Source organism: Nipponia nippon, unplaced genomic scaffold (genome assembly GCF_047370975.1).
Source record: "Nipponia nippon isolate SJK-2023a ecotype South Korea unplaced genomic scaffold, ASM4737097v1 scaffold_6, whole genome shotgun sequence".
Classification (NCBI taxonomy): Eukaryota; Metazoa; Chordata; class Aves; order Pelecaniformes; family Threskiornithidae; genus Nipponia; species Nipponia nippon.
In genome coordinates, this window is record NW_028262380.1 from 46348381 (window position 1) to 46373426 (window position 25046).

At 41.8% G+C, this 25046-nt stretch overlaps 1 protein-coding gene across 7 annotated transcripts in view; it reads right to left on the bottom strand.

The window, feature by feature from the left end:
• Positions 1 to 25046, bottom strand: part of FNIP2 (folliculin interacting protein 2) — a 102666-nt gene that overhangs the window by 8270 nt on the left and 69350 nt on the right. For 2 of the 7 annotated variants that reach the window (XR_015699917.1, XR_015699914.1), the window contains exons 18-20: positions 22393 to 22565; positions 22189 to 22282; positions 7878 to 8123 (exon numbers count right to left, since the gene is read on the bottom strand). The gene's annotated coding sequence lies outside the window, so the exon portion shown is untranslated. Of the gene's footprint in view, positions 1 to 7877; positions 8124 to 14476; positions 14661 to 22188; positions 22343 to 22392; positions 22566 to 25046 lie in introns of all 7 variants that reach the window. The other 5 variants (XR_015699920.1, XR_015699918.1, XR_015699916.1 and 2 more) reach the window with 4 other exon arrangements.

Here is a 25046-nt window from a genome sequence, read left to right on the forward strand (position 1 = left end):
CAGCTCACCCTACTGTTTGGCGGCTGGCCAGCTTGGAGAGCCTACGGAGGAAAATGGCTTCGAAGGGAAAAATGTGCATGTTAAGCAGAGGACAGCCTTTGTGAAGGGTGAGAAAAAACAAGACAAATACCCTCAACTTCCAAAGTGCTCTCTGGTACATGGAGGAATGAAGTGAGACAAAAGGAAAGGAAGAAACTGCAGTAGGCAGGAGCCTCCTCTTCTCACTAAAGATTAACTCTAGCCTGTATGCACTGTAATGCTGAAATAAAACACATTTCTACTTCAGGACCAGGCCTGCTTTACATTAAGGATGTTTCTCTGTGGAGAGGCTGGGAGAAGCCAGGGAAGAATTTATTTGGAAATGCGGCACTGAAGCCAACCAAGAAGGCGTGCCGACCTTCAAAACTGTAGTAACGCTACACAAAAGTCCTTCAAAATCGTTTGTGGGGCAATGCAGTACAATCAGAGCATGCTGAGGAGGTCCAAGTGGTTCTTCTTCAGATGGAGTGATGCTGAGCTTTTTATTCAACGGGACTTATCTGGCTGTCAAAGGCACTTTAACTGGTGCTGCTGACATGCAGGGCACTGGTTCCCTGAGTCCTCCCCTACTATTACAAGCCCCTGTGCAGAATCATCAGCAAATTCTTTTGCCTGATATATATATATATATATATATGTATATCTCCCTCCAATGTCAGAATTAGCCACCTTACTTCCTCTCACCAGTCACCTACGGATTCATTTCACTCAAGCTGTGCTCCAGCTGTACAGCGATGCAATGCTGCAGCAAGCATATGGAGTTCCAGCCAATAGTCCTCCTTCACTTCCTACAGCCTGTCACTCTCTCTCTCTCTCCCTACAGTGCGTCGTGCACTACCTCAGATGCAGCAAGGTTTAATTAAAGTAAAATATGTAGGAATTGAACTAATAACAAGAAAATCTCCATCTTTCATCATCTATTTAGAGAATTTCATCCGGAAAGCTTTCCAGTCCTCCATTAAAATGTTTACATGCAAGAGATTTCTCCTCTAATAAATCGTAATTTACGTTTGGATAGTACCTTTTATTCTGATAGCTCTTCTTTACTGAAAAGTTGATTCCAGTTGTGACTCACGTGTAGCCTTTCATTCAAATTTCTGCCATATAGAAAGAGCCCAGGATGAAATATTTAAGTGGCTTTTAATTCACGAAATCTTGCCACAGATCAATTTAGCACAACTCATCAACTGCTAACATGATAAATAATTAATGTAGCTGCAGGTCATCTACATCAGAGTTCTGTTAGTCCTCTTAATGTCTTCCTGCGGTTCACTCCGTGAGCCCAGGGAGAGCAGGCCAGCTCTGCCATGGCTCACTGGAGCATAATTCATAGGGGAGCTCAGTCCACTGAAATTAAAAAAAAAAAAAAAAGAAAAAACAAAACCCCACACCAAAGCAAAAGACTTTGAATATGCTCTTAGAAATGTTCAGGATCCAACAGATGAGCCCTGGTGAATTTTCCTGCCATGGTATATTGTGTTACTAACCCCAGCATTTGATTTCCTGACCTCCCCCTCTCCGCAGCAGGGATGGCAGAAGAGCATGTGTCCATGCCTCAGCTGTTCCAGCCCAGAGCACAGCATCCTAACCCAAAATCGTTGCAGCTGAAACTAAGATGCCACACCGTGGACTGAAGCAAACACTATTCACCTAGGTGGGGATATATGGCATCCAGTCAGTCACTGCAGGAATGGCAACCTGCCGCAGAGAGACTGGCAACTGGAAACAGTGGCGTTAAAGATCTGTGGCATGCAAAAGTGAACTTAGTACTAGCGTTCATTTGGCTGTTATTTTGGATGAATTTTGCAGTGTAGCTGCCCTAACATGAGCTTGAGAGAAGCAATTCAAATATAGACAAAGCCAATAAATACTCCAATAAAACAATAACTTGCCTGAGATCTCCAGGTCTTTAATCAAATTCAGACCTGCCGTAAGTACTGACAAACATTCATTCTCACAGAAAAAAAAAAAAAACAAACAACCAAAACCAAAGTATGTAGTGACAGACAAAGCACAATCCTCAGAGTCAAACCTTGGGAAGCATGAAAATCATGTATAAAAAGTAAAGTAAAGTAAAGTCTTTAGCATGCCTTACTGTCTTCACACCACCTACAATGGCATTGCTACCAAATGAATAGCATCATTAATATCCGCTACTAATAAATCCCAGTAAGCAAAACATAAGGGTTTTTTTTCCCCAGCCTTTCAGCAAAAACCTTGGCAGCAAGTTCATACATTCTTGTATTCATAGATTGCTGCACCCAGCTATCACAGTTTTTCATTTAGAAACTCTGTTTTAAAATAAAACAAACTACCAAGTCTAAGCAGGTAGAAAAAGCAGACCATGTGCTGCAGTGTTGTCTCCTATCTCCCTCCATCTCAGAAACAGATCCCTCCAGCAAGACAGCTTGTTTGTAAGGCCTGAGGAAATCCTGATGTCCACCATGTGGCTGCTTCAAAACTGGATGCACTTTTGCAGAACTTTTTAATGACATTACTGTTCTTGTTGCTGCTGAACATTTTGCTGTCATATGATTTAATCTGTAGTCCAACAACACAGCAGTCATAGTTTCCCATCTTTTCTCTTTCAATGACTTATTAGGCTTCTTCTATACAAAATATAACCATGCCAATTAGAAGGGTGGTCTTTTACTTTCATAATTAGACATGTACCATCAATTGTGGAAGAAATTTGCATAGCGTAAAGACAGACAAGAAAAACAAAGGTTATCTCCCTTCCTGGATGAAAATCAATACCAACATAAGCACACCTAACAAGTATAGCATTGCTTGTATAAGTATAACCTCTTCAACTATGCTGGTATTATACATGGCTACACTGTTCCATGAAGATGAGGGCTTGAAGCCTCTGAGCCTGTCTGCACATGCTGCCTCCCAGTTGCAAGGTAGCACAGCACACCATTGTGGATGACCATTGCAGATGACAGCAGCAGGCTCTACCCAGGCCCTAGAGATGCCCGGCGGAGGCTGGGCGTGCTCCCACCCTGGCATGACAGAGCACAAAACAATCTGGTTGAAAGGCTTGGGGAAGAGGCTATTGGGAAATTAAAGGCAGGAGGAGTGAGAAATGGGAGAGATCAGACTGGGAAGAGGAGGAGAGACCTAGACAAGTCACACTAGGAGGAGTAGCTGGAGGGTCAAGAGGAGGAGCCAGGAGCAAAATGTTGTTGAACGAGTAACCCTTGGTGATTCAGAGCCAGTGTCCACCAGCTCAGTTCTTACGCAGAAGACCAGCATTTGCCAGCAAGCGTGCACAGACAAGCATCGCCAATCAAACGCTCATATACTGCCCTTTAGGGACGGTTGGGAAAAAGAAAACTATTGAAGCAACAATAAAAAAAGCCTCAGTACACAAACAGAACTGCCACGTATGTTTAAGTAGAGTGTTAACGAACACTGTGCTGTGCTTGATTATTCGTTAATTAAAGTCCTACTTCAGATGTGGTTGGAAATATACTGGAAATCTCTTGCTGAGCATTTTTAATATTGTATGTATTGCTGAAGCACTGAGGACTTGTACTGCACCATACCAGTCCCTTTGGATTTGCACACGTAGAAATGTCTCATGCCCTAAGGTGTTTGCAAGTGAAAGAAAAAGCAGGAGACAACAGATGGAACCAGCAGCTGGAGGATTGGCAGAAATCGAGGCAGCTTCAACAGGCACTCCAGCCAGACTTTTGTCTGGGGCTCTCTTATTCCATATCTTTTGCCAGCACAAAAAAAAAAAAAATCAACAAAAATAGTGGGTGAACCAGAGAAAAAGTAACTCTAGAAAAAGACCTGCATGTCCTCACTTAGATCACTGTCATGGAGTGGAGGACCCTGAAGAGCCACAAGTGCTACGCAGGAACCATCTTTTTGGATACAGATGCCAAATATCAGCTGAAACCCAAAAAGTCAGTGTCTCTACAAGTCTACTTTCTTATAGATCAACCATTTTACTTGTCAATGGGCATTCTCCAGCAGACTTACTGCACCCATGGAAACAGATGTGAGCCTCACTTGGAATCAGCTCTCCAAGGTTGCCCGGCAGGGGCTGCTTCCCCAGGGCTGCCACCCTGCAGGCAGGAGGGGGATCAGGCCAGGCCAACACCAGAGACACTCGCAGAGCCAAGGGACGATATGTCACGATGTGTCAGTCCTCAGCGCCTGCATGGGGGGAAGAGCCCACAGCCATTGCGGTGGTGGGCAGAGGAGCCCAGATGCAGCAGGCGCTGGACCCTTCCCAGGCAGGGAGAGCCCGCTCCATGCCCTCCTCCCCCCGCTGAGCCTCAGTGGGGGAGGCACTCATGGAGGCAAGGGTGATATTCTCAGGCAGGTGATGATGCCGGAGTCTTGGAGCCCCTCACATGGTCAGGATGCTGCTTCAGCCTGGAGCAGGACTGCAGGTCCTACAGGGACAGGTGAAAGGCAGTGCTACGCACCACGTACGGACAACTGTGAATCTGCATTGCTGGTGTTTGTTCAGTGAACCCTTGTTTAACATGATAGATTGGTGATTAAAATACAAGCAGCACAGATAAGAAAGGTTCATTAGTGGCAAAAACTGTATGTTAAATGGTGCCAGAGTTTTTGTTTCATTGGACAGTTTGATGCCTAGATAGAAAGAACGCTGTTTTCATTGTCTACATTTTTGATATCAAGTCAGTATCTGGGTATTTTTCAACCACAAGGGATTATTTATTTTGTGCTAGGCACACACATACATGCACACCCAGAGACAGTAACATGAACTGAATACTTTTTCAATTTGGATGCTTTTGTGTCCTGCTCAGCAGTTCTCATTCATTACTTAAAAAGTGTGCCCGCACCTGCATATTGAAGTAAAAGCCCTGGTGGTGTTCGAGGAGAGAACAAGGTTCTAGTCTGAGGGGCTGAATGAAAACCTCCTGCTGAACGCAAGCAAGGATTTCTCGGTGTTTCTCGTTAACAGCAGTTAGAGATGTTTTGCTACTACAGCTGCATTTGAATTTCAAATGCACCAGTATAAAAGAGCAGACTGAAGAATAAAACTGATAGACTAAAAAATATGTACCTCTGTGAAATAAATCTGAATTTGTCTTGGAGCCTGCTTTTAAATTTTAGTGACGGTCTGTGTATAGATTCACATTAATAATGATTTTTTAATAGTAGAAATTTAGAGGCTGATACATTTTGGTGCACTTGTAGTAATTAAGCAAAAATTGTGCTAATTGTACTTTGATATTTTCTTCCTTCCTTAAATGCCAAGATACTAGAAACAGTATCTGAATGCTATAAATTGTGTTACAATACAGTATATGTATTTCAGTAGCACTGAATATATCAGTATGTGCTCTTCAAGTTACACACAACAGCAGTTCCTGCTATTGGGGTCCAAGTCACAGGAACATAATAACTGCAGTTTGGGGTCAGATTAAGAATTCATATCATCTAATATCCTTGCCAGAATTGCTGTTAAATCTCATTCACAGTTTTTGCCTTGCAACTTCTATGCGGCAAAAGGTGACTCAATTTAGCTAGGAACTGCATGAAAACAAATTTCCTTTGATGTTTTAAATCCATTCCTAGCAATTTAAATCTAGGTTTTGCATTATGAAATGTTGCAATTGCTCCCTATTCACCTTCTTCAGAAAGGTCATTATTTAACAGCTCTTCACTACAGCCTCTTTGGTCATTTCTGAGAGAGAGAGAGAGAACATAAAATTTATTTAGACTTCCTGAAAAAGTGGAGTCAAATATATTGTCTTTAATTCCAGGTTACTGATAATTTTCAGCTGTTAAAATTAACAGAATGGCACGGGTAGATAGGTACATCCACATCAACCACTTTCAGTACCTTTTCTCATTTTAACAGATCAGTTAATGAGATAGGTAAGACTGGGGAACCAGAACAGCACGCAATATTCAAGGTATAGGTGCAACACCAATATCTTCAGTGGCATAATATCTGGAGGTCGTGTTGAGCTGCCTGTTTGCTACGAGCCAACAGGGTACCATCCCCACTCCTTGTCAGAAGGAGCACATAGTGGTAAAATTGCATGGTCTAAGTTGTAAAGCATCCAGTGACAAACAGCATCCAGTGACAAACCCAGCCTGTCAGTTTACCTACTCAACTCTTCCACAGCATTGTTAAAACCATTAAAAAAATAGAGCAAGTTTCAGAAAAATGTCAAGTTGAATAAACCTATTTCAATCCAACTACTATGCTACATCCTGTCCTAAGAGGTTTTTCTACCAAAGAGCTTTTCTACCCTGCTTTTTATCTAATATCATGGTAAGATTGCTATGACTCTCAGTAGATGGTGGATTATACTCTCTTAGGAGCATAGATTTTCCTGGGGAAAGCACTTTTCCTGAGAAACTAATCTTGAAAAGTACTTTGGACTCTTCTTGCTGACTGTCCTTAATCCAATAACGTTGCAACTGTATTGTGTGACACAGGCGTTGCTCCTGTGAATGATTTCTGCCAGGCAATTCTGAGACAAGAGGAATAGTCAAGGTTATTTTTAAAGCACCAGAAGTAACTTAATCGCGGCAACATAATCGCTAATCGAGAATGCACAGCTTGCTATTAATGACACTGATATCTTGAAAAGGGAAAAGTAAATTTCACCTGATTATTTATAGAGTTCTGTTGCATATAATGGAGCAAGTGTGTTATTGCAGATTTACAAGTTAGCAGATTGGTTCACAATTAGCATATTATTCATATGTGTTCTAGGACTCTTTATCTTAAAAACTAAGCATCTATGTTTCAAGTTCCTAAATACTGTTCCATTTCCAGTGGTTTAAAGATTAAAAGATTAATTTTTTTAAAAAATCCCTTGAAAATAAAATGGGATTTATTTGTGTAATAGTATCTGTAAGCTTCTTGGTTCTGATTTCAACAAAATATATGACTCTCTTGCCGTGATCCAATTTTTTAAAAAATAGTGTGCTCACATACCTCTACAGCTGTGTCCTAGAATTTCTACTGATCTCCTGACCCAGCTGGAAACCCTAAGATCAAAAGGGGCTTGACCTTCTCATATTGCCTCAGAAACCATCTTCTCAAGGAAGAAAAGATGATAAACTGAATGATAAACCTGACCAAGCAGGACTTCTTCACTATATCATTTCAGTCATTCTCATAGAGGATCCTGATTAACTGTTTGAATGACTGTTAGCAGGTGACAGGAGGGCAGAGCTTGCTTTTATTTCTTCTACTGTCTTCCAACCTTAGGCTTTTAATCAAATTCAGGAGAAAAAGCTAAGCAAATAAAAACAGAGTTAAATACTACTTGAAGTATAGCGCAGGTGATACACGTTACCTTTTGAAGATACCTAACTGGGGTATTAAAATTATACTTCTTGTGTCTAAGGGCCCCATTATCTCTGTCTTCATAACGTATATGTAAAGAAGGGAAGTGCTAAAGAAGAACCATGACCATACAGGAGTCTGAACTCCCATACTCTACGTAAGTGCCACAACTGATGGGCTATTTGTGATTTCAGAGCCTCCAGGAGGGTTAGATTAAAAGACTTAGACCATCCTTCTGCATCAGTCTTCATCTGCCAATTGCTGTAGCCCCTGGTTTGCACGCAGTCCCCCCAAGGACCCAAAGGCATTTACATCTGTGCGCACGCCGGGGTGGGAGCACCACTCCGGGCGCCATCCTCCTCGGGACGATGCTGGCTCAGCACTTCTGACCTTCAGCCACTTGTTCCCATCTCACACTGTTTGTTTTGGCACAACTGTTTCTCCCCAAGCCACCCCCCAAGGCCACATGGAAAATGAGATCAGTGAACTGATCTTTTTGCTAAAAATAACCAGGAAAAAAACCAAAGCATTTTACCATGCGGTTGAGAAGCAGTTGTTTCAGCGCCATGGGCAGCCTCGGGTTAGCAGGCAGAGGGGCTAAAGCTGGCGACGCTACAAAGAAATGGCATGCGGCATCCCACCCGGCACTGGTCGCTCATATTAGGTGGTGATCTCGGGGTAGTTTGCAGAGGGTGGATTCCTACACCAAGCAGGTTAATGTCATGATCTCCATTTGCATGGGTATAGCCAGGAGGTTGAGATATCTGAGATATCTTTTTCTCTAAAGATAGGCAGAAAAAAAGACAAAAAACCAGCAGTGAGATGCAGGAACTGTTGATGCCTATGCTGTCCCTGACAAGTGGTTACCTCTGTTTACTGACTGCCATTTGGTGCTTTTCAAGAGGAGATATATTTAATGGATGAAAGATGGAAAGCAGTTTATGATCCTGAAACGCTGCCTCTATCTTTTGAAGAAAATAATGGAAGTAAAACAAGCCAGAAAGAAATATCTGCATTTGGAGTAATGTTTGAAATTATAATCTGTAACAGAGCTTAAGCTTTTAATTATTTCTCCATTTCTCATTCAGAAATTAATATTTAGCATTCAGTCTGGCTTATCAGTTTTAAAACAGAATAGAAAACCTTATCACTGATTTAGAATCACCAGCCCTAGGGCTCTGTTTTCTGAGCAGCTCACTCCTGCAAATCACAGAGTACCTTCAGCTGGTGTGGAAATTAATAGCTTCTGTTGTAAACACACGTCTTGGGCCTGCTTATGTTTTTCATTAAGCCATCATGAAATAGCTATTCCTAGGTAATGCCAGCTGTGGCCATTTTATACTGGAAAGCAATTGGGATGTTCCAGTTAAACTGGAACCAGGAAATCTTACTCCAGAAAAAGAAAGTCCACACATGGAATTAATTTTAAATGAGTTAATCAGAGCAATACCAAGCAGAACTCATGATATTTCCTATATGTTTGTATATATGGTTTAGGTCAGGTTAAAGATGTTCATCACAGGTTGACAAGGCCAATTTTCACCTTGATTCTCTGAAACCTTACAGAAAATATGCTTAACCGTATCCACCGCGAGTAGTAATCCTAACCACCAGCTTCAGCTGGTCAAATTAGTGTCGTCGGGAAGTTACTGTTTGGTCAGGATGAACTATTTCTGTTGTTGTTGAGGGAGTGGGAGGACACCAGTTCCCTAAAGGGTGTTGTAAATTCGAGCAATGGTTCCGTGTTTAGCAATGATTTGGTTCTCTGTGATTTAAATATACCCTACTAGCATATGTGCTTGCTGGGGAATAAGACTGCTAGGTTTTATATGATTATTTATTTACATTAATATAAATAAAATTAAATATGCTAGCTTATAATTAATATTTCAGCAGTAACAGTGAAACAAAAGGAAAACCAGTCTCAGTTTTATTTGAATAATTGTCGTTCTTAGCATCCTCTCTTCCCCCATTCATCATTCTGGGAATATACCCACAGCTTTCTCCAAAACCTTGATCAAATAAATATGTCTTTCACTGTGCCTAGATAATCAGTGCATCTGGACCAAGCTAGGGAGCATACTGCAGAGATTTCAAGTCTCCACAGAGTGTGTGCTGCCAGCAGCGCCTCTCTTTATCTGACCAAGAATAGCCTGCTCAAACGCCTGTGCTAAGCCAAAACTCTTGAGAGGCAGTCCCTTGGGAATCAAGCCAGGGTTTTTCCCAGTGACAGATATATTCCATCTTCATCCTTATTAATGGAACATTTATAATTGATTTTCTTTGTTTACCCTTTCTCTTATTCTACAAGGAAGAACGAAAGTCTAAACTTTGCTTTCTGTATGACAAACATGAAGGCATTCCTTACAGAGTATTAATCACACAGTAGGAAGCATTGAGAGACCGCTTGACTTTCTATTAAATTACAATTCAATTTCTACCAATTATTCAAATACATTGTTTCTTCTGAAACCCAGACAGAACAATAACACATGTAATTAGTGAAGATTCTTCTCCGGAAAGGGGAATGTTCAGTTACATGAGAGTCCAGGCTATGGAGCTGAAAAATAATAAACCTGATGGAAAAATCAGGACATAGTTCCAAGTTCTGGCAGCAAAGCTGATTTAAGAGGTTCCTGCTTTTTCTTTTTTGCACCTATGACACAGTCCACTGTCTCTGCGCTTGTGCTGATGCAACTGTTTTGGGAAGGTGCTGTAAACTGAATTAGCGAAACAATCTTAGGAAAATTTCCCCATCACCTTTATTTAACAGTGAAAACCATTATAAATTAGCAGGACCTCATCATGCATAGGCCTTGGAACCACACCGTGCATCAGCTATTTATTAACTTAGTGAAGCAGGCTCAGTTAGTACCTGCTCCTCAGAGATCAGCTATTGATTACAAGATGCTGGAAATATAGATACGATGTTAAAGGAAGCATTGCATGGACTACCAACACTTAAAATTTAGCCCCATGCCCAATATCAGTACTGAATCTGGTTTTAAAAGGTGCCTTTCCCTGTTAATGCAATACAGTCAAAACAAATATCATCAGCCTTTACCGAGAGGCTAACCTGACTTTGAACCGAACTGGAGTGATCTTTGTTTCAACTGCCTCTGCACATAGTGATCTATTTTCAGTTAAGATAGATCCTGAGAAGACATATGGCTTGGAAATTAATCCCTTGCCTAGGAATAGGAGTCAAGTATTACCTACACTTGAAAGTTCAGTTGGATTAACCTATAATTATAGAAACTATTCTGGAATAACTCCCTAAGTATTTCACAAAAAGAGTTCCTTTCTGTTCCTGTTTTGTTTCATCCATTTTCAACAGCTGCTCCATGTGAAAACTCTCCCTCCTGTTCTGCACCTTTGTTTGGTTTTTTTTTTCCTGATCACTATGATAGTTTGGAGGATTATTTTTTTTTTTCATCCTCAGCCTGGATCAATACAGCTCTACTAGCTAAAGCAATAGCATAAATATCAGTAGACCAGCAGGGAATTCATTTAAATCTATACCAGCAATGAAGTCGTCTGGCATCATCAGCCGCTGCTGCAGTAGGAGACTTTGTCAGCATGCTTCTAATGATTTGTCCTTTTAAATAGAAACATGGCTTGTGGTTTTTCCAGAGACCTGAACCCGCACTATGCTTTGTAATCTCTCCGTGTGACAAAGCTTCAGGGTGGAGCCTGATGCAAAAGGAGCCCCGGTCAGCCCAGAGACCTGTCTTCCACCATAATAATGCAACACTTCTAGAGCTTTACTTCCCCCCCCCCCCCCCCCCAAACATGGACGGCAGATATTCCCTCCTCAGCTGAAAACCTGTGTGGGGTTTGTCTGGCTAAACGATATTCAGTGGCTGAATCCTTATAAAGTCCCAATTATAGTGGTGATGATGAAAATGATAACAAGACTGTCCCTCTCAGGCAATCGTGGTCTTAACAACTTAGTCATACTAAATCTGGGGTATCTTTTTTTGAAGCTATTATCCAAGTGCTTTGTAATAACCATTAAGGCAAAATCCGCCTTCGGATGCTGTCAAGCTCTAAGAACCCTCGGTTTTGGCAGTAAAAATATCAATACTAATCTCAGGCTGTAAATTGATGCTACAGGGACTTTGGTGATTTATGAGTTCTTATAATATTCTTTTGCCCTGTCTGCGCAGGTGAGAGACACAGCTTGCAATCACGAGCCCTCAGTTTAAGTTTCTAGCTATCTATCTGTGTTGCTAAAGCAGTTTTCTAAATACTTGATTTACTTATTTATGTTTAGCTCATACAGCCCGTAACAGCAGCTTATGAAGTTCACAGTGCTCCTTGCAAAGAGCATCATTGCCTCTGTTTTACGGACTGTGAAAGCGTGGTGTGGAAGTTACTGGTGAACCTCAGCATGAGTGGAGCTCTGAGGTCAGCTCTGTGCCTTAGTCTCCACCCTCCCGTGCCTTGAGTTTCAACCAAAGAAAACTCAGGTACTCAGGCTGGCTGGGAGCTGGGATGCTTCCCAGCCAGATGTCCCACCTGAAGGCTCAGTGGACCAGCAACTGGGAGTACGGCTTCACTTAACTGTTCTTATACTGTGCCTTCTGGATTTGCACCTGATCAGCTGGAACAGTATCTCATTCCATAAATTCAGATGCTTTCTTAATTCTACACTAAAATTCCTTGTAGGCACATGTCTGAATGACCTGAAGAAAGTCTCTTAAAATCACTGGGATTTGTTATTTAAAGTGACTTTGCATTCAACGACATTTTCACTTGTCAATGAAATCAATTAAAATGAATTAAAGTCACTTTAATTCTGCATTAGAATACATATATTGACTGAATTTAGTAAGCCAAAGCCTCTTTAAATTCATATCTTCTCCTAATATGTATTCGTTTCCTGAACATGTTTATATAAATAAAACTGAAAGCACCATTTTAACAGGTAGGTACCTAATAAAAAAAATAACAAAAATTTGCTTTTTACCAGAAGAAGGAGGCTAATTTAGTTTAATGTCATGCTCCTTTTTAAATAGCCAGATTTTCAGAGCAGGAAAAAGGAATGTTTCAGTGAAAAAAACCATACATGAGCCACACTCCAGGAGACACACTCTAACAAAAGGTATAACAAGTACGATGTTCTTGCAAAGTGGAACGGTTATATAAAATTGTTGCATTGTAAGTAAGATAAAAGAAAATAAAGCATACTGAAATAGGTTAGTAGCAAAAATAATTTAAACAATGAGTTTCTCTGTCTTTTCTGTCTATAAGGTCCAGATGCTATGCGTGATTACAGAACAAGGAAACCTGAACATACTCACTACATAGGAGCAACATCTCCAGCAAGAGGGTACCAGCGATGCTTACTACTTGTGGCGCCTGCCCCCCCATCCTTCATACGTATCACCTCGCAGACCTCACTGCCCTGGTGACATTGGGTGGGGTGTGAGAGAGCTCAGCCATTTCACCAGGAAACCTCTCCAGAGTTGTGTGCAGATTAAGGTAAGGAAGACTTCATATATGAAATTACCCGAGTTGCATAAAGCAGAAAAAAGTTGCACTCTGCTTTGCAGTTGCATTCTGAATTATCATTAGGGCTGAGATTAATCATGGACTAAGCAAGGAACAAGACAGAATACAGCTGTTTCTTAGATTAAAAACTGTGCTAAGCAAAACATCAGCCCAGGCTTGCAGAAGCATCAAGAAACATTTCAGTAACAGTTTGCCCAAAGTCAGGCTCCCAGGTAGATGAAGCTGCCTGAAAAAATAACCTGACTAAAGCACCCTACTTAACATAATACAACAGGCTGCTTTTAAGGGCTGAGTGGCCGTGGGCTGGATTTTCCCACATGACTAGAGTAGAGAGAGATGCGGGAGGAGCTGTTTGAGGGAGCGAGGTCTAACACGACATGAGCCATCAAGTGATCCCACCTGACTGATTCCCAAACGCTGCAGAGAGACCCAAAGCATCAGGTTTGCCACCTCTTTGTGACCAGAATCTCGCAGGGTTTGTGTGCTCACAGATGCTTAAAGACCCCTGGCAACTCTGCAAATCTGCATGTTAGTCTCATGCAGGGCGTGGGGTGCAAAAGTAGATAACAATCTTCAGACACCTGAATTTGTTCCTCTTTCCACTTGTTCTAGGTCCTCATTTTGAACCTCTTACTTACACATCTAGTTACAGCTGAATCCGTATTTGCATTAGGTTATAATAAAAAGTCCTACAGCTTGATTCCTGAAGCAATTTATATTTATATATGTAGATATGATATACTTCACATTTTTCTTATACATACACATGCAAATTCACACGTGATGATATGGGTATATTTAACATTGCTGCATTTATTACATGGTAGTTTTAGAAGAATAGTATTTGCATAGTAACTTTAGAAGCCCAAAATAGGCTAGGGTTTTGATTTTTTTAGGGGTGTATGAAAAAATACTACAGTGGTTTTTTCCTAAAACAAGCTTTTTCAATAGTTAAGGTGCTATTACATTGTGCTGTAGTGTGTCTAGATTGAACACTGTGTATCCCTCCAAGTATACCCTTCTTAAAACACCAAAAATAGAGAAAGTATGTAAGTTATTCATGGGTTTTGTCTGTTACACACCATGTTGAAAATAGACGTAACTGATTAAGTGGACACAGTGAGGGGAAGGGAAATCGGTCCCTCCTGGGAGCAAATGAGCCTGCTTGGCAAGGAGGAAGCTTCCCAAGGACAGAGTGAGACAGCTAGAAAAAGCAAGTAGAAATGAGAAATCTTGGGAACTTGAAAGCTGTGGCATAATTGGGATTAGAAAACCTAGCAACAGCAGATGCACAGGCTCCTGAAGTGATGGAAAGAAAAATAATTTTGGGGGGCCAAAGGACAGTGTGGAGCATTTGCTGTAATCCAGGAAGCTGATGAAATGTTGTTAGAGTGGGAACGAACCTGGAAGAGAGGACCCATGCCACATGGACCAAGCAAGTAGGGTTAGGTGTGTGTACAAACCTTTCAGAGTCTGGTTTCAATCAGTTTTCTGTAGTGATAAAATTTGCCGTGACTTAATACCTGCTCCTGTGAAACCCACTTTTGAGCTTAAATGGTCTTTTGTGCTTCTTGAGGGCCTTTGAAGAAAAGTTGTAGGGCTTCCTTGAATCTGTACCTGACTTGGAGTCTCCTCAAGTAGAAAAGACCAGCTGCTGGATTATCAGCTCTGAACAGTTGCCCTTTTTGGTCCTCATGGAGATCCGGTGCTCTCTTCCCAAGCACAAAACAGACTGCCCCCCCATCCCCAGGGGGAAGGAAAGCAAGACAGAGGAGTAGATTTTCCTTTTTGATTCTCCCACCTAGATGCAGAGAAGAGGAAGAGAAGGAACTCACCCAATTTGTTTTCCCGTACTCACAGCTATTCACAAAGGAATATGTTCAGTAGCATGGCATGAAAGTAGCTGCAGGTGGAAGTGTTTTAAGTGGATGGAGCTACTTGTCTGAGTTAACAAGCCATTGAAATTAAGAAGCCTAACTGTATCAGATCTATCTGAAAGGAAGCGATATCTGGTACGAAACTGATAAATCTTTAGTTTCTAGGGGTTGATTCTTTGTGACTTAGTGTGATGCAGGGAGATAAAAGCAGCATTCAGACACTCTGCAAGCCTCATTTGATGCCCAAGGACACCCTTTTTGCATTTCTGCTGTACACCGCCTTTCTAGGTCAAACTCTGAATCTTCACAGATCATTTCTCTGCAAAGTCTGAATAGATGTACAGTCCTGGCAAGAACTGTCACATTGACTAACATCTCCTGCCATTACTCAAAAAACTTCTTCTGCTGAAGCGAATCTGGTGTGAGTCTGAACTTGTGAAAACACAAATAAGGGTGTGCATATGTATTACACATATCCATAACCTCCATGTATATGTATAAGTGTGCATTATACCTATACACTAGGTTTGTGATGTTGCTTTTCTGAATTTAACAACGTGCACCTGAATTCTCTTCCTTCGTAACAAAAAAGCGCCAATGCACAGTACTAAGGGGCGCTTTGGAAGGTTTGTGCAGAGCTGTGTGTTCTTAGGAAGCAGTAGTCATTTAGGAAAGGCTCGTCTGATATAAGTAGGTACATCCCAGGGGCACTGCCGTGTGCCAACACACAGTCTGGATTTTAACAGTAGAGAAGGGGGATGTTAGGTCTCTCTGAATTACGGAAGAAGCTGCTGCGTAAAATGTGCCAGCACAGCCTGACGCGTTCTGCAGCTCCGGCCATGAGAGAGGCCAGCAAAAGCTGAGCTCTGCATAGGTGACCAGAGGTCCTCCTGCCTTGCCCCCTGGTCCCCTGTGTGGCAATTGCAGTTAAATTTAGCATAATACAACAGGGTTTTTTCCATTATCAGCTATCTATTAATAAATGAACCCTCCAATATAGAATGAACTCTCCGTATTCAATGGGGTTTCTTTTTTATAGTCTATAGATTTTATGGTCTACTTTGTATTTCTAAGTGGGCTTTTTCTAGTACTAAAATGGATCTGAACCATTTTCTTCATGTAAAATCAATAGCAGACATGGATTCCAATCTCTCTCTTAAATATCTAAGCATCAACAAATAATTTCACTACTCTCATTTCTGATCTGCAGATATTGCTCTCAGCACAGATTAAAATGAAAACAACTTAAGCTGCTTAGTGAAGTTAAAATAAATAGCTTTTAGAACAATTTATTAGAAAAATAAAGCTTTTAGCTCATTATGTATCATATAATCTCTAATGAATTTTAAGCTAAAATACAGCGCTTATATTTACTCTCCTTTACACCATAGATACACTGTTGAGATATTCTAATCAAGGGCGTTGCTTTCAAACGTATTGTACAAAGCATTAATTCTTAACTTGCAGTGTTTCTGCCAGTGTTAACACCCCCAAATTTCTGAAAGTGAAAGCACATTGCATGCTGAACAAGGGCCTTAATGCTGTCACCATAGAGATGACACTTCGCAACCCGTATTTATGCCTCCTTGATTGCACCAAACAAACGCACTCTCTTTATAGACAAATGCTTTTCCTTTCTTGAGGATGATTTTTCTTGATGATGTTTTAAATAATGTCTTTATAGAGACATAAATATTTTATTTTGTAGTACAGTGAATTTTTCAAGATAAAGAATAGAGTAACCCTTCAGATAGAAGAAAGACAACAATCAGTTTGAATATATGCAAAGGAAATTCCTTAGTTAAAATGACAGACAGAACAGACACTCTTTTTGTCTCCACGGAAAAGGATGAAAGAACCTGTTATTTGTATTTGGCCAATGAACTTGAAAACACAGGGGACAAAATATTTTGGGTAAACCAAAACAAAAATATTTTTCTAGAATTGGAAAACCAAAACCACTTATTTTTCCTGCAAAATAGAAAAAAAATAAACTGTTTTTACAACATTTTTTTTTCCAGTAGAAAGTTTTGCAAAGTTGAGCTCAAATTCATAAATATTGTTAGCTGCTTTCCAGTAAATAAAATAATTACAAAAATAACCACCCAGCCCTATTTCATAATAGCTAGAGAGTGAAAATCAATGCAGTGCAGAAGGGCTACGCACTTCCATCTCCAAAGCTAGCTGCTTTTTGTGCTACGCAATCTTACCGCAAGAAGTCCTTGCCCCCACTCCCCGTTGAGCAATCGCTGCAGGGAAGCAATTTCTCTGATCGGTGAAGTACGATGCGCACCCATAGTTCTGCATAAGCACTTACTAAGAGCAAAGAAAATTATATATGATAGCAAAAGTCATACTTTATTTTAATACGAGAAGGGACTTCATCACAAAGTTCCTATCTCTGGACTGAGCGTATTTAAGCCTGACCATGTCATTCATTGTGGGACGCCTCTGCTGGTCAGCAATGTGTCTGGAGTTTGGTTTGCTGTGTGCAATTGCAGTTGGCTCCCCCAGCCTTACTCCTGACAAGCCCTACGCTAGACCCAAGGAGCAGCATTCCCTAAGTTACTGATCAAAACAGTTGCTTTGCCTCCTTTTTCTGACTTTTACTCTAGTTTATTCTTTCTTAATTGTGCTCGTTTCCATGACAGCTAGGCCTATAAAAACAAACCCCCTTGAAATACCAAGTTGATTAAGCTTATATCAAATGATAACAACCTAAATGCTTCTGCAGTGATCAGCCCTCTCCCAACGCAGAAAGTTTTGCCTTGTGACCCATGAGCCAAATCCAGCCCAGGGACAACTCTACCTGCTCTGCCACTCCTAATGGCCACGGCGGGGGCAGAGGGACTGAAGGCAGATCATCTGATCTTCCCAAACACTGCCTGTATTTGGAGCAAGGAGCTGCTGGTTCAACTGGCAGACCCTCGGCATTGACACTGCTACGTGCCAATCACCGTGATGTCTGGGCTACATATGCTTAATAGCCACTGATTTCTGAAGCTGATTATCTAATTGCTCTGTCATGTCATCTTTGACCTCATGCTTGGCCCAAATCCCCTGGTCCTTGATGTTGCTTGTACTTTCTAGAAATAGCCATGCTGCCTCTCCAGACAAGGAAAAGCAAGCGCGGAGTAGGTGGTGTCAAGGACTTGTGCTTTTGCCCCTGAAGGCAATATGGATTCAACTGATTTGAGGCACTTGACTCTGTGAACTTGAGCCTGAACACACACAGCTGGTACAGAGGGGGTAGATATGGCCGGTGGAGTTCTGTTTCTCAAGCTGTAGTAGGCAAAAGTGACCTGGGAGCTTAAACCTCCCCAAAGCGGGAATCATCTCCCTTTTGTGCAAACGGCACAGTGGAGTCAAACCCAATTAGAGTTTTTAAGAGTAATTTTCTGCTGCTCCTTTTACTAGAGTTTGTACACTGAATTGCTCACGTCTGCCAGAGAAAACCACAGAAAAACCTCAGTTTATCTCCTTTGACATCTCTGAGAAACAGAGCTGCTATATGCCCCCCTTATCTCTCAACATGCCTTATCAGGGAAAAAAACAACCTCCAAAAAATGTAACTCCCAGCGACTGCTGTGATGGATATCCCCATGCAGGCTGCCTTGCTGTCCCCCAGGGTATCAGCCGAGACAGCGCGGGGGCTGCTGAGGAGGGAGCCGCCTGCAGCCTGCCCCGGCCCAGCCTGCAGCACCTGGGGCAGGAAGGAGGGTCTGCATCCCCCTCCGCGCTCTGGGTTGCTGTGGCAGCCACAGCAGTGCTGGCAAGTCCCGCTCCGTCTGACCAAAGGGGATAAATCTGCATGCCTGAGTCCAAGCACCAACATCTACCCAGGTGCCTCCTCATACTGTCTCTAACTGGGCTACGACACCCGCACAAGGGAAATGCAATTTTCCCTCAGAGCAGTTGTTCCCTGATGCTCAGACTCACTAGTACTGCAACTGCGGCAGTGGATCACACATAAAATGGAATCTCTTTTCAGCCTTTGGTTGGGAACAGGAATGCTTATTTTTTCAAATGCGTGTCTAAATTCTTCAGCAGTTAAAAGAGGTCACCAGACAGACACAATTGTTTTAGCACAGTCCTAAGGAAAACAAAGGGAAAGAGGAGAACAGGATAGCAAGGATGAAGGGAAGGACAGCTGTGATGGGGAGGCAAGTTGGGGGACATGGGCCAGTTCAAAGCCTTTGTCCAGCTACTGGTCTAAGTACAGCTTGGGCAAATCATCAGCTACAACTTCAACACTACTTGAATTCTGTGGTTAAGAAAAAAGAAATTGCCTAAGCAATTGTCACTGCTTCGTCTATGATGTCTGACATTTTTACTGTTCAGTTGCACAGGACCTGAACAATTACACCGAGCAAATAAGACCAAGAAGCAGAGAAGTCAGGGAGGACAATTAAGGCACCCTGTTCTGTTGTTTCAGAGGAGCTCTGATTCAGGTATTCGTACCAATTCTTTTTCCAACATATGGTCGAAGTCCTGCCCACAGATAAGCATGACAGGAATTCAAATAAAGACTACTCGGGGCATAGGTGTTGCTGACAAACACAATTGATGCACTGTGTTGCTTCTCTCCCCAAGACAAATGTAATACACGTGGTTATCTCACTCAAGCAAATTAAGTTTAAAAACCAGCTTCTTGATGGAGATTGAACCTGACTTACTAGTGATATTTGCTACCCTGGCTGCATTTGTGTCCTGTGATCTGAGAGGTACAGTGTGTCATGGACTTTGGGTTTTATCCCTGCTCTGTTTTCCATTTGTGATCTTTAGATGCATTTTAAATAAGCCCTTACCTTTCCAACAATTCTTCCTCTGCTTAAAAAATCCGCAGAAAAACATTTCTCTAAGTGACACTTTATTACCTCTTTAGATAATTCTTTTCAAAATTTTAAAGGAGTCAAACCTCTGCCAAGCTCACTGTCTCTGCAACCCTTGCACAATGTGGAAGCAAGTAATCATCATTATTTCTCACATTCTCTAGCTTCATTGTCGTATCTCCACGTAAATGTTCCAGATGGAAATGGACCTAGTCTTCCTTCCCACTACTACTGGAAAGGGGGATGTATACCTCAAGGTTCACATTGCACCGTGTTTTGTTTCTGTTTCTCTTTGACAGAAACTGCTGCTTCAGACTGCTGAAGATAAAGCAACACACTGGTACCAAAGTCTATGGTAACCACTTATTAATTTTTTAAAATTTGCTCTAATCGCTGCCGTATGAGGACGTTCTCTGAGAATTCCTGGAATAGGCAAATTATTGGCATACTTGACTTTGAAGCTCAACAGATCTAACGAAAGCCTACTGCTGGCACCCACTGCTGCAGAAAACCATTGAGAATAGAGTATTTAGCTGATATTTTGTCATAAATCAATAGAAATATTCCAGAGCCAAGCTACAATACATTTCAAGCAGCTAGAAGAGCACTCTGGGGAATATTTAATCCCCTTTGAAGAGAGCGCCCTGTTTCACAGAACCCCATTTAGTTTTCAGTGAGAATTAATTTTTCCAGTGACTTTGATTAATGCATCTTGAAAAGAAATCTCAGGTTTATAAAGCAATAATTAGCAATAATCATCTTCAGCTATGAATGTGCTACAGAAATTGTACAGTGACAGTAGGAAAAAACCTTATGAGACTGGCAGAGCTCTTCCAGCAAACCATGCATGTGAAACTAACTTACACTATGCCAGCAATATATAAGACTTTAAGAGGTTCACCACAACCAGGAGCTTTGACTGCTGAGGCATTCATAAAGGAGACCTAGGTAAAACACGGAGTGGCAAAAAGGGCTAAGGGCATTTATGGAGAAGGACCGCCCAAGGAGTTTTGTTTTACCTCCTCTCCTTCCCCCAAGAATAACCCACTGGGAAATAGTCTATTAATGAGTGCAAGGCAATCATCTTCACTGGAAAATGGGAAATGCCTAAATTCACTAGAACTCGCCTGGGAAGCAGCAGGTGATGACTGAAGTGCATTTACAGTCACAGCGGGTCTCCAAACATGCCCACCTGCTCCCAGGGCCTCAGAAACCTGTCCTGCCCCTACTCAGCAGACGTAACTGCATCTTTTCATTGCCTCAGATGCACCCAGTGGCATGGTGCTGCGGGAGGGCAAGGTTGCACAGACAGACCCACAGACACGGCTCTGCTCAGCCTCTTCCTCCCTCCCCTTTGCTCTCACCTGCGTATGCTGCAAACAGGGGCTGCTGCCCTCAGGACACTGCTTCCCTGTGCAGTGCCCCATGGTACAAGGAGCTCTCACAGCATGTCAGGTGGTTTCTTTTTTTTCCCTTGCCTGTTTGTACAACCTGGAGCAGCAGCGGTGCTGCCACAGCTACCGAGGGCTCAACTGGGTGCAATAGATACGCCCAGGAAACGCCTGAGCAGCTCCTCCAAGCTGAATGCCACATTGTGGTAGTAGCAGCAGCACTGGGAACAGATGGGCCAGCCGGTCTTCAAAAGCTATAATCGCTGTCTAACCTATGGCACATGTACGCTTCCTAGTGTGCCTGGAGTAGGAAGTCATCATCAACTTACTGCTTATTTTGGTTATTACAGCAGCATGTTGTTGAGACTCTTGTAGCCTGGTGACAAGCTACAACATAAAAATCTCTTCCACAAAATCTGTGATCCCATGGTGTCTTCAGTCCATCTCTGGAAGGCAGCCAGCGCCGTGAGGCAGTGTTGCAGCTTTGTAATTTTTGTAAAGCATTCATAAAACATGCACCTTATTAAGCACTTGGAAAGTAATCTTAGTTTAAATTGATTGTTGAACAAAGAATCAGCAATTTGCTGTTGGGGAATGTTTTATTTGCTTTTCACCATAGCAAGGTGGACAGGAAAACAAAGTCACCCAAGTTGGAACTAACTAAATTAAATGCATTCAATTAGCTAATGGAGTGTCTCACAAAAGGTTGCACTATTAGAAAATTAAATTAGTTCTTCCTAATATGCTGAGATTCTTTAAGTCATTAACACATGGGTTTTTTTTTAGAAACTGTCTGAAATATTCAGGGGATTATTTTTCACCATAGACTTTTTGCTTTCTCTGCCATACCTTTCAGTCCTGATGCTCTTCAGTCGTATAATCAGTGCTAATTTGTGAAAAGCATTTCTAAGCTAAATAACTTTGGTGCAATTCATGAGTACAAGGAACATATTTCAGATTTTTCTAACAGAACATGGTGTTCTCAGAGATCAGTTTCACGAGCTATTACATGATTTAGTGCCACTGGTTGCAAAAAGACTTGACTCAGGCATGTTCACTGGTGGCTTCTTATGCCTTTTTTACAGCAAAACAACTGAAAATGGAAGTATTTTGAATCTGCAGTCCAGCCCTTGCAATGTTATTTGGGCTGAGCTCCATCCAACTTACATTAGGGTAATTAACAGCAGCATGGAATTTGCTGGGGACAGCTACAGAGTGGCCAGACGTACCTCTATTGCAGTACCACAGTGGTGTGCTCTGCATGGTGTGGTGGCAGAGACTTCCCATTCCCTTCACGCCACCCTGGTTGGGATGCTGCAGGGTCTGTGGTTAGGAAACGCAGCGCACAATCAGTCACATCTTTATCACTCCGTCCAGTCCTTGCTGAAGAGATGGGGGGAGAAGGGATGAGGAGATTTCCTGCGAGTACATACCTATTCAGTACACCCATTTTCAGAGCGTGCTCCTTCCTCTTTGCAAGCATACCTGATCTCACCCAAATCACGAGGTGGCGGGTCCAAGGTGCGCCCCGGCCAAGCTAGAGGGGAGGCTGGAGGAAGGAGTGGTGCTCGGTGCTGCCTCTCATTCTTGATGGAGAGGAACCAATCTGTCCCGTGGAAAAAAACAAAGTCTTCATTAAAGATAGCTCGACCACCGGAAGCACAGGCAAAGGTCCTGGGCAGGGGGGTCAGGGTTGAAAAAGAGCTAGCTAGGGACATAAAGGCACTTTTCACCAAGAGCATTTCTTTCCCAGACAAGCAAAACAGTCAGGTGCATATGGAGATCCATTATCTTGATACTCATGTGCTTAAAATCAAGTGCTTTGCTAGATGAGATCTGGCATGCCCTTATGTAAGCAAATTATTTTTATCTGCTTCTAGCCTAATAGAGACTTGTGTATTTTGAGAACTCATAGGTCTCATTGCTATGGAAACTAACTCTGTATCTTTAGGTCAGTCTTGCTATCTCTGATTTGCAGAGTCCACATCTAACCTTAAAAAAGAAAAGAAAAAAAGGAAAAAAAAAAAGAAAAAGAAAGAGCCTAGCTCTATTTGCTGTTTCAGTCCCACTCCCCACAACCCTTTGTCTCACTTCTGTAGCCAAAAGCAGAGTCCAACAGCCTTTACAGGGAAGAGAGGTTGTGATAACAGCAGTCCAATGCCAGGTCACTGGTTTCAACGCTAACAAGAACGGAGGGGATTTATGCTGATAGTATGGACAATTGACACAGGAGCCTCAGCAGGCAAACTGACCTCCTCCAGGGACAGACATCCCCATAGGGAAACCCGGCCTCATACAACTGTGCTCCCCTTGTTTCTCTCTTGCTCTGGTGAGCAAGCCAAAACACTCACTGATGCTCTGAAATGCTAAACAACTCTTTTCCAGTCCATAGCTTGATAGTGGGAGGATTTACCACTGCATGCAGAACTGCTGCCACAGGAGAGATTGAGCTGGTACCATCTCAGTAAAACAGATTGGCCCCATCTTGTGCCAGGACATCTGCCTTATTGCAAAATTTGGGGTTTTCCCTCTCCCTCCCAACCTTTCTCCTTCTGCACAACTTCAGCTACCCTCATCTTACAGTTTACCCCAACTGGGACCAGTGACAAGATACAAGAGAGGTAAACGTCCCTATAGGGAAATTGGTACTTGACACACCTCGATTTCTTTATAACACTGATAGAGCTATAAGGTGCTTGCATTTATTTGGTTCACTTTTTCTTAGTCACTTTACATATTGGGAGAGAAAAATTTGACTTTTTCAGAGGTAGTTCAAGGACCAATATATGTCCGTATTTCATGGCCTCCAAAGACTTTTCTGCGTAATTCAAAATCACAGAGAATTCACATCGAGAACTTTAAATTTAAAGTTACTGGAGTTTTACTACTCTAGTAACAGAAAAGGTTTTTCGTTGTTTTTCTTACTCTAACAAAAAAGTTTGCTCTTCACCGATAGAAAGGAAGGTTCTTTTCACAAAAATAAAGAATTATTTCAGCTGTGATATGCCCACACTTTTGCTCAGAAGTGGGAGGTATTGTAAATTCTACTGTAAAAAAAATTACTCTTTTGGCAAAAATGGTAAATCTACCAAGAAGGCAGTGCTTGTCAGTAAAAATGAAATATTTTTCTTCAAACTGCAAACACATATACCTACTTAATACATTTCTTTCTATTTTAGCACATATTATCTATAGACCTTAGTACAGGACAAATGTGCCTTGTCCAGGTGGCCTCAGCATCCATGGCTATAAGGGAGTTCTCTTCACGTTCCTCTTTGCTGTTGTTTGCTGTTTTCAGTTTTAAGTAAGTAATTTATTGAATTCTTTTCCCCTTTGGAGAACAAGGCTAATCTATTGGCTCAAAGATGTTTAGGATTTGGGGTTTTTTTCTGGAAAATTAAGCTCATATTCCTATTAAACTGCTGCAGCTTTTTCTGATTTTTTTTTCCCCCAGTAAGAGTGAAATCACTATCTCACCGTGCTCCCTTTTTACCCAAGCCAAATATTAAATATATAAGATCATAGGCAAGCACTCAAACTTTTGGAGACTCAGGATTATGCAATGGTGGAAAATGAGAAGAAAGTGTTTTTTAAAGGTTGAAGGGAATTCAGCTTCAATAGACAGGGAAAATCCCACAAGTTTAATTCTTGTAATGGATGGCAGTGACACACGTTCTGCTTTCTGGGATGAGTATTATTCCATAAAGGAATGCAACATGAACCAGTAGTTAAACTAGGACAGATGTTGCTGGAAATATTTAAAAGATGTTTACTTTATATTATTAGTGATCAAATATGCAATGTTCTTGAGTATGTCATCCTCATGACTTCCCACAAGACATAATATTTTCCTTGTTGGAAAAAGAAAATAACTAAGTTGTAGGCAGCTTTTAGTAACTGAGATATTTTGGACTGGTGATGTAGCTGCTTAAATATTCACCAGCACCACCATCCCCCAGCCCAACTGCTTCCCTGGGCTTGCTCCCCTTATTCCCTCCATACCTTAAAAATTCTTCCCCCATCTCCCAGTCACCATCTCCCAGCCCAGCACTGGTACTTTCCCCAGTAGGTTTCCAGTGAGGAACTT